Below are 12,689 nucleotides of genomic sequence, written 5' to 3'. Positions count from 1 at the left end.
GTGGCAAATGACCATTTTGCCCCTAGTTAGTGAAAATTTCAATTTGACCTCAAATTGATCCTCAAACTCCAAATTTCCATTTTAAGTCATCCATGAACTGTGAAACTCTTTAATCTCACCTTAAAATTCCTATTTGATCTAGTTTGAGGATTAAATAACCTTTGTTGTACCTCTAGGTACAATACCGACTTTTGTAAATTTTTTGGGACTCTCCTAGCATGCAATCATGCTATCATCACATGTATGTCATGAATAGTATTTTATAAGGTCGGGCTTTACAACTTGGAATATCCGTGGTCTTGGGAGGCTTGAAAAAAAGTGAGCCGTGAAATGCCTCTCAGTTAGTTGCAAGCTTAAAGTCTTTTCTTATAAAAAACAAAAATAAATAATGTTAGTGATAATATTGTTAGGTGTTTGTAGGGAAGAGGTAACAGTAACTGGTTGGTTGCTGACTCAGTTGGTGTATCTGGAGGCTTGATTACCATCCAGTGTCAAAATTATTTTATTGCAAAGCATTCGATTGCTAGTAAACGTTTTGTTCATGTAGTGGGCAAGACACAAGGATTTAATGGTACTTATGGTTTTGGGAATATTTATGCGCCCAATAATGAGGAAAAAGGTCAAATTTTTTTTTTTTTAGGAAAACCTCTTTAGTCACTTGAGAACCTAGGAGGCTATTTAGTGTTTAGGTGGTGATTTCAACGCTATTAGAAATATGGTAAAAAGAACTAGTTATAAAAGTATGGATATTTCAATGGCCCATTTTTGTGATTTTATTAAAGAAGCTGGCTTGATGGACATTCCTTTAACTGGTAGTAAATTTACACATTGTAGCAATCGAGAAAATGCTACATTCAGCACGTTAGATAGATTTCTAGTTGCGATTGAAATTCTAAAGAAATTCCCTAACTTGGTTCAGAAATGTCTCTCTACTTCTATCTTCGATCATAATTCAGTTATGATTAGCTTGAAAAGTTATAATTGAAGACCTAAACCTTTTTGATTTTTTAACTATTGGCTAAAAAAGAATAGCTTCGGTACTATGTTTGCAAATGCATGGAAAGGAGCTGAAGCTCTCAATGGTAAAAAGGCTACTATTTAGCATCAGCTTAAGGGTACCAAACCTTGTATTAGGCAGTGGTAGCAAGTTGTTATTGGTGACATTACTGCAAAATCAGCAAGGTTGAGTAGGACATTCAAATTCTGCTTGATGATGGCTAAGTCAATGGATTTGATGAAAGGAAAAGGAGTGATTTGAGATGCTTAAAAGGTGAACTTTGGAAATTGCTTAGAGTTGAGGAACAAAGACTTTGGAATTTGGAGAAATATCACTAAATCTATATTTGGGACATGTGACTTTAAGTCCAATGTTATGGAAGGCATAGGGATTTCCTTAAGAAATAGTTTCCGTTTTAAGTTCTGAGAGGATGAATGGGTACAGAGCATAATCCTCAAAATATCCTTCCCGAGAGTCTATGCTTTGGCAATTGATAAGGTAGGCTGCATTGCTGATTTTGGAGTGTGGGTTAATAGCAAATGGATTCGGAAAATTGAGCTTAAGAGAAATGTCTTTTGTTTTGGAGCTGAAATAATGGGATGACTTCAATAATCTGCTCAATGACCAATACCTTCACAAGGATTTCAACAACAAACTTGTCTAGAAAGAGAGTATTGGAGTTGATTACACACTTAACTCTTTTTGTCATAAAATGCTTCCTTCAAACGTTTCAAATAATAGCCACCAAAAATCCATATCATTCGTCTCGCCCCATTTAAGATCGAACACTTGTGTTGGTAGATTCTACATGGTTGATTGTCTGTCAAAATTACCATTGTGAGGAAAAGGATTATTGGTGAAAGTGCCATGTGCCTTCTTTACAAGCAAGAAGTGGAAACAGCAAGTCATCTTTTTTTTAATTGAGCTAAAACTTGGATTGTCTAGTAGCACTAGTGTGCTATGTGCAATATTAATTGGGTGATGCTCTCGTGAAATGCATGGTATAAAATTCAAATAATGTCAGACGAAGAACCTTTTATTGAGGATATTTTCCAAATCTCCCTATTATAGTAGTGGGATTTGGGGATATTCTCTCACTTAGGAAATTATTTGAAAAACTTACCTTCGCAAATTTGACGAATAAATCTCATCCTCGAGGTTATCATATGCGTTTTAGCAAAAATAGTATTTTCTTAAATGCAAACTTATTACGAGCAAAAGCCTTTTTATTAAAGATATTCTCTGAGTCCTCCCATCGTATTGGTGGGACCCGAGGACATCTTTTGACCTAGGGAACTTTTCGAACAAAACTCGCCTTCGCAAGATCTTTCAAAAAATCCCATCATCGGAACTTATACTAGTATGCATATGTATCCATATGCCATGACATTTACGACGCAATAATAATGTATGCTATGCTTATGAAATTCATTATTTTATATCCAAATCTTCCTGCATTTTCTTTGTTACTTCTTTAAGGTTCTCCTCTTTATTGTTCTCTTTATAAATATGTACATTATGAATTATATATATTTCTATGTTATTTAGGTGTATACCTATTCTACTATATAAATGTTTTATTCAAGCTCTATGGTTCTTTAAACAAGATATTTCATTTCATAATTGTATATATTTTAATTCAATGCTTCCTCATTTTATTATCTATCCTATTCCCTTTTTATAATACTTATAAATTTATTGTATATATTTTATATAACCTAATATATTCACTATTATGAATTTCCCATCATTGAATATTTTACTTATTTATTTATTTATTGTCATGAGTATTATTTTTACAATTTTATATTTATATTTTGACAACTTAAATGAGTATATGTCATCTATTATTTTATGTTTATTATATTTATATTTATATTTATATTTTGACTAATTTATTGTATGATAATTTTTGTTTATTTAAAATTAAAAATCTCGAAATCTTAAAATTGAGACCCTTCCATTGTCCTAGTGGAGTCTTAATTTGGATCCCAAGCCTAAAAAAAATTCATCCAGAATTACGACTGCTCGCATTCTGGATGAACATCCTATCATTGGTACAATTTATACATTATTCCTATAATTAATTTTATGGTGTCTTAGGATTCAATTTTCTAAGGTTGATTCAAATACATATGTTATTATAATTATTTGACTAACTTTGCTATCTTTTAATATTAAATATTAAGTATTTCTTTCTTTCTCTTTTTTTTTATGCTCATTCACTAAACCTATTTTTATAATCCAATGTATATACATATTCTACATATTCCTTTATATATTTTCACCCAAGTACACCCCACCAACAACTCAATAATTTTCAATTTTTTATTTAATTTAATATATATATATATATATATATATTTTAACCAATCACCTATTTGCTTCATTCATTTATATTTTTATATATTTTATTTATCTCTCTAAATCTATCATTATAAACATATTTCATTAAGCAATTTATTTTCTGTTTTGCATGTATGCTACATTCATCTAAGTTTAAATACCCTTAAGTAAATATTCTCCTACAGTTGAATTCTTTTCATACCTAAACATTTTTATGACTACTTCTATATATATATATATATTATATTTTTCTGTTGGTATTATTTTCCTAAACATAAAAATAATATCAAAGACTTTTTAGAACATTATGCTAAATAATCTAATCCAATCTAATCCTATATAATTAAACAATAATCCTAAAAATTGACAAAATGAACCAACCCAAATCACAACAGATTTGATAAAAATGGTAAAGGGTTTACCTCTATGGCCAAATTGACCTAAGCGGCTAACCCGCTTCAATCGACCTGCATCTCTACGGCCAGCAGATACCGCTCCCAAAGCGCACTGTTTTGGTGCGCAGACCACCGCCCTTCCAACCTCAAAAGCTATGTTGTTTGGAACAAATCTAATCTCCTCAAAACGTCGCCGTTTATTCCTTACCTAACCTTGGTATATAAACTTCTTTTCTTTCTTTGCTTCCGATTTTCTCCACTCACTTTCTCTCTCTGAATGCCGTTCCTCCCACTTTTCTCTAAACCCTCAAAGACTGCAACCCTTCTTCTCTCTTTCTCCATTGATGACCGGAGAACCGAAACCCAAGCCCTTAAACTCTTTCCCTATTTGCTACTCCCCTTTCAACCTCCGATCTAGCCCCCTCTAAACAACCAATTATGAAACCCTAAACTCTTCAAACAAAATGAAAAGAGGAAAATCGAAAGAAAAAAAACTAACCTACCCCTTTTCCTATTTTCATTTTTCTATGACTCTTCCGGCACTCTCTTTATTTTCTAATTTTTTTGTTTTTTTTTTCTTATTGTGGTTCTAGCTGCTAGATTTCCAAGGGCATTTCTTGGTTTTTTTCTTTGGTTTTGCTGTGGCTAGGGTTTTGCTCTCTAGTTGCTACGGCTTTTCTAGGATTTTTTTAAGGGATGCTGCCCCCATTTTCAGCAAAGGGAGCGATTATATATCTGCCCTGGATGTTGGGGATGCAGCCACATAGACACCCTCAGCATCGGAGGGCTATTGCCAGATGCAAAAAATTTGCATCTGGAGAGGTAACTGCCTTGGCAGGGTGCGAGCTGTTCCATTCTCTCCTGATTTGTCCTTTTTTTCTTTTATTTGTTTATTTTGTTCCTTTGTTGTTCTTCTGGTTTCCATAATACTCTGGAGCTAATTTAGTTTTAATCTCTTATTAGCTTATGTTTAGTGTAATTGATCTGTTTCAGATTACTTTGGTTACTTTGGTTACTTTGTGCTTGTTTGCCAATCCACATTTCCCTGGCCAATGCCACTTTATGACATTAGGACTTAATTTGAAACTTTAAAGCCCACTGGATCTTTTAACTAATTCTTACCATAAAGAGAGAGACATAAATAAAAATGAAAGACAAAGTAACAAAATGAATAAATAATAAAAATAGAATAAAATAAGAGGAGATAAACAAATAAATAGGAAAATTAAAAATTATATACTATAGTGTCTACAGGATGAGTTCATCATTTGAGGTAAGCAAATAATTTTGTTTTGAGCTCATGAGATCAAGAAAGCACCAGAAATTTTTTTGAAAATCAAGAATTTCATTAAGTGGGAAAGGGTTCCCAACAAAAGCAGAGGGATTTTAAGTCTATATGTTTAATATGTAGCACATATTGGCTCAAAATCAACCCCTGGCAGTACAATCAGTCAGCAAAATCATCCCTCACAGGTTCACAGAGCAACCCGTAAGCAATCAGACTCAGCATCAAAAAAACTACTTACAGAACCTGCAGATTAGACTGTACAAAACATATACAAATATATGGTTCTATATACTTTTACTCTATGTTTCAGCTATACAAGAATAGAAAGCTAATGAAAACAATTTTGAAAGTGTATGCCACCCTTTAAGGGATACTTAGAAAGATCTTTAATGACATAAAAATAGATTTATAGGAAATGATTAATCCGCAAAACAGTTGCCAAAGTGACTCAATGAGGTTTAATTTAAATGCGAAACCTTCTTGTTTAAAATTAATTCTTATTTTGACTATAGCCACATTTCATCAAACATTCCTATCACTTTAAATCAATATGTATACTACTACTATATTGGAGGTACAAAGGTGGTAATTGAATAGGTTGAATCTGCCAAGTTTTGACATTGTGCATAGTTTTAGTTTGACATTTCTAAAATTTAAAGTCAAATTTAATTTTCGTGGGTCTTTCCATGTTCAAATGATAAACTTTTGCCTCATTTATTATACTAGAGGATACTAATTGATTGAGTTGGAGTTCACAAAAATAAAATGTTAATTGATTAGAATGTATATATCCTCAATATATGACTTATGACCATATAGATAGAATAAAATGTAAATGAAAAAGTGTCATTGGATCAGTGTGATGTACATACAATCTTACTCACCCTGAATTGTTTGCAAACTTTCATAGCATTTGCCAAAGAAGATTAAAAAGGTCGTACTTAGATCACTGCCCGCTCTTGTTATCTTCAGAAACGGTGGATTAGGTTTGAACTTCTGGTAGACCTATAAAGACTTTCGCAGCAATGTTAATGAACAATTGAGGTCTTCAGACATATATTATATTGTTTTTCTTTTAAACATATTTTGAAATTATAACTACCAAAGTAACAGACAAAATTATAACTACAAAATGATCAAAGGTAAGTTTAACAACAAAGGAAAAAGGTATATGTTAGAATTATTTGAGAAGAAAGAAGAAATCTTGAGTACTACATTAAGGGTGCGAATGAACACTTTAAGGTATTTTCTCAACCTCTAGGATACAACAAAGTCCTTAACTTACTTATCAAAATTGTGAAAATGGCAGTGTAAGAACGTTATTTATATAATACGCCAACGTATACGTCTTTCAATGGAAAGTTTTGTTTCCTTTCATAATATAACTCTTCAAATAGTATACAAAGACTTATTTCCTTTCATAATATAGCTCTTCAAATAGTTGTTTCCTTTCATAATACAACTATTCAATAGTTATACCTAACAACCTTTCATAATACAACTATTAAAAAGTTATATTTTAATAAGGTAATTATTTATAATTCTTTAGTCACAATTTTTCATTAATAAGTCCAACATTAACAAACTATCTAACAATCCCCCACTAGTTTGAAATGTTGGTTTTCCTATAATATATTTTTTTATCTTTATGTATTTTTGCCTTTCACCCAAATGAATATTACGCACACAAGGATGTATCTCTTGATTTGAACCATCAATTAGTGAATGCATCTCGAAAATAACAAAGTAGATGGTGTCGGCAGATTGAACCTCGACTCTTAGTGTTAGATTTGAAGATACATCACACATAATATTCATTTTTATTTCTGCAAATGTTCGTTCACTTTTGGCACCATAATGGTCATGTGCTTATCCTATTCATAATAAACATTTACAAGAGAATCTCCTAAATTCTTCTTGGTAAAGCGACACCACTCCTTATGTTTATGTTGGTGGAGTTTTCATTAATGTCCTCATTGCTATAGACATTTTCTTTCCATAATATAATATTCAAACTCCATTAAGAGTTAAACTCAACCTCTATACACAATGGACTGCAATATTTTCAAACAAGATTTTGAGGAATAGGTTCTAATTGTGTATCACAGACACATAACTATAACTCGTTTTTACCCATTGAACTTTACAATTAGAGATTACTAGTTAAAAGTTGGATTCCCACTATTGGCATCTAATAGGGGTTTTAAACCTATTCCTTTTGTAGTATTACTTACCAAATCCCTTAGTAAACCTTTCATCAGAGGATCTACCAAATTACTTGAAGATTTAACATATTTTATGGTAATTACCCCACTAAAGATTAATTCTCTAATATAATCACATCTTAAACTAATATGTCTAGATTTTCTATTATAGACATCACTATATACTTTAAACATTGTAGCAGCACTATCACAATATAAGGAAATGGTTGGCATTGGTTACGACCACAACTCTATATCCAATAACAAATTTCTCAACCATTCAGCTTCCTTTCCTGCTGCAGCTAAAGCTATAAACTCAGACTTCATTGTTGAATATGAGATGCAAGTTTGTTTCTTAAAAGCTCAACTAATGGCACCACCTCCTAATGTAAAAATCCAACTTGAAGTGGACTTATTATCATTTGCACTTGTAATCCAACTTGCATTGGAGTATCCTTCTAATACTCTTGGATAGTTTGAATAATGTAAGCCAAAATTTTTAGTTCTTTTAAGATATCCAACAACTCTCTCAGTAGCTTTCCAATGAATTTTACTAGGCCTACTTGTATATATTAATAATTTACAAACTGCAAATACAATACCTAGCCTAGTACAATGCATAGTTGTTGTTCAATTTACTACTCACACAAGTATATGTATCGCAAAGATAATATAATGATGAGTAGAGTGTCGATCTCACAGGGAATTAAATTAATTCTTACTATTAATTACTAAAATTACACACCCTAATTTTATTCAAACACTAAAAATTGAATTAAAAAGTACAACTTAAAAGCTAAAACTACTCTAAATTTACTCAACAAAATTACTTTTCTAAACCTGATTAATTTTTAGACCTAAGATTATGATGTCCCTCAATACTTCATCTGATTATTGTCTCTTTCCTTTAACTTAGCTTAATGGATTAAGTTGCTAACCTAGAGTCCTAAATTATTTACAAATCTCTGTCGAATTTCTCATAAAATATCTTTCCCAATTAATTTACTATATGTCTATGCAAATTAGATTGAAGAAAGATTCATTAAGTTTGTGCTCTAATATTGGCTACGTATGGCTTATAGGTGTATGTCTACCATATATGCAAATCAAACTACCTAATCAACTAAGTGCATTCGATCATACGTTATTTTATTTAAGGTCTACCTAAATCTCTTTCATCAAGGTTTAACCTAGGTTTTCAATTCAATCTAATTGGTGGCCAATCAACTAGAAGCATTTAGAATAGAATAAAATAAATAACTTAAATCCATCAAATATAAGCAAAAGAGAGATAAATAAATTAGACTACGCATTGAGTTCAATCATAATCTTAGATAAATAATTTAGTTCCTCATTAAGTCACACATCATCATCAAATAAAATTTAAACATTCAGAACAAACTAAGAAAAATAAGAGAATAACAAAAAGATGATAGAACCTAAGAATTTATAATCTTGATCTTCCAATTCTTCTTGAATTCCTCAAATTCTTCTTAGCTTCAATGACTTTGCAACTTAATTCTCAATTGTTAATATGGTGTTTCGCTCTCATTTAAAAGTCCTTTGAAAGATTGTTTTTATAGTATTTTGAAGTTGGGCCAAGTTGGGTGAAGAAAGAAGTCACTTCAAATTAGGATTTACTCATCAAACTACGTGAACTGTGACCTACCTCCTCCAAAGTTACGGCCTTAACTATTTAAATAGTAGAAATCATAATTGCTCTAGAATTGCTACAGTGCTCCAATTTCGACAAGATTGTTGACCACTTTTCAAATTGAACTGGGCCAAGTGGTAAATATAAAAGTTGTATCTTTTTCTCTTATCTTTCTAATGGTTTAAGAATCTTCTTATTTATAGTTCAGTAGGGAGAGTTATGTCAAAATATCAAAATATGTGCAGTGAAAGTCTACACCTCGAAATTACTCTCCTTCTTTCATTAAAATTCTTCATTAAACCTACAAAAGCACAAATAAATTAATAACAACCTATCTTAATCACATTAACATCAAATTAAGCATAAAATTAACTAAGATTAGATTGACTCACCTAAATTAACTAACCTAAAATAATTTAACTAAAACTTACTAATTTCTATGCATTGCTACAAGAACTAAGCTAAATTAATATCAAAATTAAGCTCAAATAACTCTATATCATAGAGTTATCAATAGCATACATAATGCTTCCAATAGCACTAGCAAATTCGAGTTGTGCAATTACTTGGTCACTATTCTCATGCATTTTCATACTTGAGTCATATGGAGTACTAAATTCTTTTATATTGAGATGTTTAAATTTATTGATTAGTTTCTTAATATAGTGATTTTGATTAATAACATAACCATTATTATGTTTCTTAACTTTAATACCCAAAATGGTATCAAATTCATTCAAATCTTTCATTTTAAATAGTAATATATACCGAGCATTTGGCTCTGTCACGACCCAGAACCTCCCTCGGGCCCATGACAACCGTCGTAACATCCCGATTGATACTCATTACCCGGAATACCAATCGGAATCTTGCAAGGCTTACATATCAGTTTTAAACAATTTTCAGTCGTTTCCGGCTCAAGTAAATCAAAAGACAAAAATATAGCATTTTTATATAAAATAATATTTATAAAAACACGTGTAAGTAATCTTTTGTAACTTAGAAGTAAAATAAATTCATACATACAATAATTTACAAAGTTATAATGTACAATAATAATTACAATGACAAGTGGCCTATAAATACACCAAGTGTTGGTGATAGTAACCTATTGTTTGTGTGATAGAGGGGTCAACTGGAATCCTCGACAAATCGGGTATCTACAAGCTACCACAGGCTTGAAATATTTGGAAAGGAGGTGGGTGAGATTTTGTAATCCAATGAGTAAACAGACATTACCATAAATATCTAAAGCGAGTAAAATGAAGGCAAGTTTAAACAACAAATTACAAACCATTTCATAAGGTTTTCAATTTATTTCTTAAACCATAAAATATTTGTAACTTACCAAAACAGTTGTTAAGGCTTATAACTTTTATTAAAAACAGGGCTCAAGCCAAAACTAGTCCTTGGGGATACCTTGGTCGAGGTATCTAACCGAGTCCGCCAAGGTTGTTAAGATATTTACATGTTAAACACATGTTAGTTTTGAAAACAAGCCGTTCCTTAGCGTTGGCCGAGTTACACATTCACGTGGGGATTCGACGTGAAGTGAGCTCTAACACTACCCCGGGAGTTACCCTCCTCGCCTCTACAACCAGAGTAATTATATAACCAAGTTTACCGTGCCCCTCTAATAGGCAGTCCACAGAAACCCGTCACTGCAGTGACTAAACCTGCCAATTTTAATAAAATTTCGACAGTATAACGTGACTTTTATTTATTTATCTAGCCTACTTAGTAAAAGACAACTTACATAAATTCTCAATGCAATTATAAAATATAGCCACATATACTCATATATCATAAGTCATTCATAAGAAAATATATTTTTCAAGACAATTGACAGCCTCCAATTACTCAATTTTATAATCAATAGTTTCTTATTTCAGAAAATCAAGACAATATATTTATTTGTCACATTTATTTCTAAAACATCAAAAATCCCATTTTAATCTCATTTTCGTTTCATAAAATCCATGAAGAGCATTTAAAAATAAACTCTAGATAATTTACAATAATAATAGGTTTACTCACCGTTTGTACAAATTAAATGCTTTCTAGGTGCCCTGATCACTGTTCGTCGGGTACGACTTCCTTGCCTTTACCGGAAGGCTCTCCTCCTAGACACATTGCAAAAATTACACAATTCACCACATTGATGCTAAATCACTATATAATTGACTTAAATCCTATACTAATGCATGGTATGAAATGCAATAGCCTAAAACGGCTTAAACGCGGTATTAACCTATTTTTGGCACTTTACCCGATAAATTGCTAACGCGCTCCATTTTAGCTCTAAATCATCCCATTCTCTCTCCAACATTTCTAACCATTAAATATCAGCCAATAACCTTCTAAAAACAACAAAATCAGCTCACTCCCTTCCTTGGAAAATTCGGCCAAAAATGGGACATTAACTCGGTTAATTTTCTACTTTGTTTTTCTATCACGTTTAATCGTTTTTCATCATTTTCTCTTCATTTCCCTTAGAATAAAATCAATTCATCATCATTGTACAGCATTGAGCATCCAGCCAAGAGTGGGTATTGTGAAAATTTAATGATTTCTTGCCCAATTTAATTTCTAAACACATTTAACTAACTAAAACTATCAATTTAACTAAAAATCAAAACCTAAAAATTTCAATTTCTCTCCCCTAGAATTTCGTCCAGCCCTTGATATCACTTTTTGATCTCTCTCCTCAAGCATGCTAAATGGAAATAAAGGCATAGGAAAGGTAGAAATCATGCTAAAGTCGAAAAATCTTACCGTTAGACGCGTAAACGGTCGAAAAACTCGATTTCCCCTTTGAATTTTCTAGTTTTCCTTTAGTTTTTCTCTTTTCTTCCTTTCCTCTCTATTTTCTCTCTTGTTCTCTCCTTATGGCTGGCCATCACCTGATGTGGGGTTTAAATGGGTTGACTTTCCTTTAAAAAATATTAAATCATTAAAAAGTACCATGTGTCACTTTCCCATTGGCCCGTTTTTAAAATTTCATCCATTAAACTTCTATTTTTCACCACTTGAAATACCATAGTTATTCATACCAAAAATAAATAAATCCTATAATTTTGACAAGTTTTGAGTGGTGCAAATTACGGTTTTTATCTAGAGGCGATAAAATTACCGTTTTGCCCCTATGTTTCAAAAATTGCCGGAATTGAAATTTTTCACTTCCTATCATTAAATTATACTCCAAATAGTTAATCTTGATCAAAAGTTTCACTCCATGATCAAATTATTATCTTAGGTGGCAAAATGATGATTTTGCCCCTAAACATCAAAATTTTTAATTTTTCCCCAAATGAACCATCGAACTTCGAACAATCATTTTTAGTCATTCCTGGACTGTGAAATATTAAATTTCATTCTACGATTCCTATTTGAACTAGTTTGAGGTTAAATCAACTCAAGTGTATCGTTAGGTACAATACCGGGTTTCGTCTATTCTTAGGAACTTTCCTAGCGTAGTAACATGCTACTCAGTGTATGTATGTCATGACATGTGTTTTTAGGGTCGGGTTTTACAGGCTCATTGGTTGGTGCATAATCTCCCTGCCTAAAGAGCAGGGCTCGAATCCCCGCTCCCCCAATTATTAAAAAAAAAACAAAAATACTTTTGATGCTTCTAGGTCCTAATTTTGTCTTATGAGGATCCATGACTTTATAATATGCTACACACCCATATACTTTAAAATAATTCAAATTTGGTTTTTTGCCATTATTTCATAATTCATATGGTGCCATAAGTAATTTCTTTAAAGGAACTCTATTACTTATATGACATATTGTCAAAAGT

Source organism: Theobroma cacao, chromosome 4, assembly GCF_000208745.1.
Source record: "Theobroma cacao cultivar B97-61/B2 chromosome 4, Criollo_cocoa_genome_V2, whole genome shotgun sequence".
Lineage (NCBI taxonomy): Eukaryota > Viridiplantae > Streptophyta > Magnoliopsida > Malvales > Malvaceae > Theobroma > Theobroma cacao.
This window is presented reverse-complemented; position numbering follows the sequence as displayed.